The sequence below is a fragment of the Helianthus annuus genome, chromosome 9, assembly GCF_002127325.2.
Source record: "Helianthus annuus cultivar XRQ/B chromosome 9, HanXRQr2.0-SUNRISE, whole genome shotgun sequence".
Taxonomy (NCBI): Eukaryota; Viridiplantae; Streptophyta; class Magnoliopsida; order Asterales; family Asteraceae; genus Helianthus; species Helianthus annuus.
In genome coordinates this window covers 67,929,087-67,934,324 of record NC_035441.2, presented here as the reverse complement: position 1 = coordinate 67,934,324, position 5,238 = coordinate 67,929,087, and the positions used below count along the sequence as shown (strand labels likewise).

At 36.6% G+C, this 5,238-nt stretch overlaps 1 long non-coding RNA gene across 3 annotated transcripts; it reads left to right on the top strand.

Annotated features, from left to right (window-relative positions):
- Positions 1-1,000: 1,000 nt before the first annotated feature.
- Positions 1,001-4,672, top strand: LOC110878238. Of its 3 annotated transcripts, none has more exons than XR_002557734.2 (12): positions 1,001-1,217; positions 1,280-1,451; positions 1,895-1,968; positions 2,115-2,198; positions 2,322-2,827; positions 2,915-3,072; positions 3,143-3,412; positions 3,501-3,579; positions 3,676-3,770; positions 3,858-3,940; positions 4,032-4,197; positions 4,284-4,672. It is a non-coding gene; the product is annotated as an uncharacterized LOC110878238 (long non-coding RNA). The 3 variants fall into 3 exon arrangements; XR_004866854.1 differs by having other exon boundaries at positions 1,895-2,017; XR_002557733.2 differs by having other exon boundaries at positions 1,002-1,217; positions 1,895-2,040.
- The last annotated feature ends 566 nt before the right edge of the window (positions 4,673-5,238 follow it).

Below are 5,238 nucleotides of genomic sequence, written 5' to 3'. Positions count from 1 at the left end.
TTTGGTTGGAATATTTAAGTATGGTCTTTGTTGAAAATGTGGACTTATATCATCATAACACTCTACATAATTAACCTATCACTTCTATCATCTTCATATCACCAAAGTAGCTCAACATCCCTTCCTTGAACACCTCCAAAATCGGCAGCCAAGAAGTCCCCTTTAACCCACCATTAAATCACCTTAGAACACCATTTTCACTCATATTCTAAGCCTATCAAGATCACTCACACATGGAGTAAACATGGAGCATCATTAGGAGCATTCTTGGAGCTTAACCTTCTTCTTATTTTCTTATTTTGGCTTGTGCAAAGTTGTGAGTCTCCTAAACACCATGTTTATGCTTCTTACTACTAGTTAATCTCAAAAGTACAAGTTGAAGATCTTGAATTTAAAGTTAATCATGAACAAAAAAAAACCCTAATCTCAAAGCTAATAAACACTAAATCTAACTGTATTATGTGTTGATATGTGTAGATTAGTGTAGTTAGTTTGTATGATCATGTTGGTTATGTTGATTTTGTTAATATTAGTGATTTAAAGTTTAGGTATATGATGATCTTGTGAGTAGATTCTTGTAGTATTCAAGATTAGTGTTCATCATACCATGATGAACATAAAAATGTGATTTAAACATGGTTATGTTTAAATCATGAAAGATCATCATCCTCACTTTCATGAACTAAAGATATAATTTTGAGATTACATGAAGAAACAAGGGTATAAATGGATTTAAAACTTAATCTTGGGAGTTTAGTAAACTTTGATTTTACAAGTTAAATGAAATAACTTGATTATTATAAAAAGTCACCATAAAAGTCTCATTTTTGTGTATGAAATATATATATCTATACTATATTAATAAGCATATCCAAAGGACTTCTTAAGGTCATATAAATTCCCTTAAAACACCCCTAAAGCATGATGTACAATCCTCTAAAGCACAATATAATTTACAATCCCAATTATGCCCTTCACTCACAAAACACACGGGGTACACAATTAGGGTTTCTCATTCTCATAGCATTTTATCCGCCCCATCGAGCTGCTTTATCTCCAGGCGATTCAAAAGGAGATCTAGGGTTTCTCTTGGCGATGCAAGATCTGGCTTTCTCAATGACACCAGATAAGCGAATCTCTCTCTATACGACATCCAATCGACTAAGTTTGAAGGTGGTGAAGGGTTTGGATCTGCCAATCAGTGACGTATGAGCAAGGTATGGCCGCTATTCTACTCAATGTCTTTTTATTATGCTAAATGAAATATTATTGTTGTTAGGGGGTGTTTGGTCTGCCAATCGGTGATGTATGAGCAAGATTTCACAAGATCTAAAGACGACCTGGTGTCCGACGACTAGGGTTCCGGTGATAGAATTCTCAAGCTGAGCGGTGGCAATAGAGACGAGTTCCCGGTTGTAGATGGTGGTTGAGGTAGGTTCCGACAAACTAAGGTATGTCCGACGACCTCTTTCTTATTTGTTTAGGTCACAAGCTTCAGATCTCCAATTCGATGTTTTCTTTATTTTCATGTTTGTTTTTTTAATTGTGGTTTCTTAGTTTACTTGGCTAAGATTTTGGGGTTTGATATTCAGATTAGGATTAGGTTATGATATACATGAGTGATATTTAGATTTCTGGTTGTTTATATACTCACATTTAGTTTTTATCACATAAAGGCACTGTAAAGTGGTATATACATTTCTGGTTGTTTATTATATCGTATGTCGTTGAAAGCTATGAGCGAGCTTATAGTAATATGGTTCGTGTTCGCCAATTGTCTGAGTTAGAGGAGGTATTTTGTATGAGCATGTAAAAATTATGTTCTGCATTTTAATTGAATTTCTATTTCTGATTGTGACTATATTTTAAGTAGACATTGATGGTATGTACGCAGGCCCGTTCATATTGCCACTAACAAAGTATTTGCCAATAAAGTATGTTGAACATATATACATGAGCAGTTCAGAGGTGATCTTTTGGACTATCTCAATGACTTCAGACTCAGTTTTATTCTACAGTTATGCAGATACATGGTTCAAGGTTCTATTTTATGGCTACAAATGCAGTTTATTTATTTATTTTTCTAATTTTTTAAGTTAACTATATGACGCCAGGTTTGGGAGAGTAGGAAGATGGAGCCGAATGGGCTTATGGTTACTCTCCAAGAGTCCAATCGCTGGTCAAATCTGTCATGCAAGGTTGATTTGTTGATTATTAATTGTTAAAAAATGAACTGAAGGTTGATTTGAAGCATCTGATGCTGGTTTTAGCACAGATCTTCATGTGGATAATCTTTATATACATTTTTCTGTATTTTTTAGGTTTGGATCTTATTAGAAACCCTGGAAACGAGGCCACTGCTTCACTTTCGAAAAGGTTTAAGCTACAGTTCAGAAACAAGATTGCCCTGTCGGTCTACACTGGGAGAGTCTTTTAGGCGAGCATGAATCGTCCATTGAAATACCCTTGGTTGATGCTCGGAGTGACCAGATAGTGAATATCAGGCCTGAATCTGTTGCAAAACTGAAAATACTAGGATTTTGAGTTGGTGACGGTAACGATGACGGTAGTTGGGCATACGAACACTTTCAAGAAACCATTATGAGCGAACGGGAAGGGAAACGATGAATGCTTCAAGGAAATCCTTGTTTGCAGCTAAACAAAGGCGTTTGTTATGTTCGTAACAAGATTTCTTTTACTCATAGTGCGGAACATACTAGAAACAGTCTGTACAGACTGGTGGCAGTAGTTGTGGATGCTGATTTGATGAATGGAGTGGAAGTACCAACGACGGAAGCATTTGTCATGAAGGACCGGCGTTATATCTGTAAGTAAATAGTTATTTTAATATTATACAGTGTACACACAAAAGTTTTTGACTTTGTCCTTATGGTCTGTTTTTATTACTGTGCAGATCACAAAAACATGTGTGCCCATCTTTATCAGATAAGGTGTGCTATTTAAAGCAGATCGGCTATAAGGGTCCTCGCTATACACGTCCAAAAGACAGATGTGTGCACTTTGAAGGATTTGTTGAGACTACTCTACACGAATCCAAAACGGCATGAAGAGGTACTCTCAGTTTTACCTGTGTCTGGTAACTTGCTCGCATTACACTAAACGTAATGCATCTTGTTTGTAGACTCTTGAGCTAAAAGCCTCTTGCAAGTTTTGGGATGAAATTGTAGACTCTTAACGGACAGAAGTTTGATGAAAAAGAATGTTTTGACGGGAAAGCGCAAAAAATAATGGACGGGAACTGGAGTTGAAATAGAAGTTTGAGTAGAGTATGAAGGAGGCGGTGGACAAGTCACACGAGTTAAACTTGTATGTAAAAAATTTAGATGATACGGTGACCGATGAAAGTCTCAGGGAGTACTTTGCGCCTTTCGGTACTATAACTTCCTGCAAGGTATGTTTATCAGAAAGCACTAGAGACTTGTACACTAACGATGTTTATGAACTGGGAGTTATATTTTGTTGTGTTTTTTTATAAACAGGTCATGAGAGATCCTAACGGAACTAGAAAAAGGTTCAGGTTTTGTTGCGTTTTCTACTTCTGATGAAACTTCTAGACCTGTAAGCATACATTTATATAATTATATTTATTTACTATGCTCACATTTTGATATTTATTTTGGTGCAAGTTGATTATAACATTTTCTGTTTTGATAGCTTATGGAGATGAATGGCAAGATGATCGCTGGCAAGCCTCTTTATGTAGCACTTGCGCAACGAAAAGCAAAGAAAATAGAAGGGCACGATTGCAGGTTTGTTGGTAGTTATGTCTTTTACATTATTACCGGGGACGCATAAAATAGAAAAAAAGATGATATTTTTATATTATATGCATGCAGGCACAATTTTCACAGATGCATTCAATTGCAATGGTGGAAAGAATTTGGTGTTATGTGGTTCAGCTCTTTCTGCAGAACAAAAGGTTAATGCGCAAAACAACTTATTTTTAACCGAAATTATATAAATTCACGTGTTTATGTTTTTTTTTCTAATATTTGACTTCTGAAAAGCAGTTTATGATGGTTGACTTTGCGAAAACTAACGGAGCATTAGTGTCAAAGTACTGGAAAGATAACGTCACACATGAGATCGCTGTCACAGATGCAAATGGCGCATTCACAAGAACATTGAAAGTTCTCATGGCTATTTTGAACGGAAAATGGGTGGTTACAATGGAATGTACGGCTTTTAATCTCAGCGGTCGATCTTACGATTTTATAAGTCCAAATTAACATGAATGTGACATTGGCATTTTATTTTTTCAGGGTTAATGGCGTGTGTAGATGCTGGACGTGTTGTGAACGAAGAACCATACGAAGTATGTTTAGATACACATGGTTGTTCCAGTGGGCCCACAGCAGGGAGGTTAAGAGCTCAAAGATTGGCTGCGGTGGAAGGTGTAGCGCAAGAATGCGGGTCGCGGGTTGTTGGGCATACATGGATTTTGGGATCAATTGCTGTATGTAGCTTGCTGCTTCTTATATCAAGGGTGCAACAATGTTCTATTAGATTTTTAAGGTGCTTAAAACTTATCTTTTATGCATGTTTTGGGGTTTTTTTGTCTCTTGGTTTAGAACTATAACAGTTCAGATGAATTTTTTTGTTGATTTTACTTATGGATAAATAATAGATGCTGAAAGTTATGCTTCACAAGATACAAGAGTAATTGCTAATGTTATAAAGTTTTTATTTGGTTTTATACTTCTTTCAGTGCTGTCACACCCCAACCGATGGCGGAATCATCGGGGCGCGGCACTGAGCGAAACAGATTGTTCAGAAGTTTCCACAACAACTATCATACAATTCAGTTATATAACACGTCCCATACCGTGTCCCAAACAATAACCAGTTATCATAGAAAGCAACTAAACAATATGGGAACTGTTCCGACCACCCGGATACTTAATTATTACAGACCAAATGTAAATATTGTTTTAAGACCTCTAGACGACTACTGTGGATCTTACTGACTACAAGTGCCAGTGCAAGATCTACAGATAATTATGGCCCTGGAACAGGTACGTGGACACCGTCCTACGGACACAGACTCCTAGAAGTTTATTATTGTCTCGCTTCCCTAGCACGCTAGTAGCTTAAACACCTGTCACATACGTTAAAATAAAAGTCAATACATATAATGTAAAGGTGAGTACACAAGTTTGATATAGCATATAAAGTTCGGATAGTTTACGCATAACCAAGCACGTACACAAGGGCAAA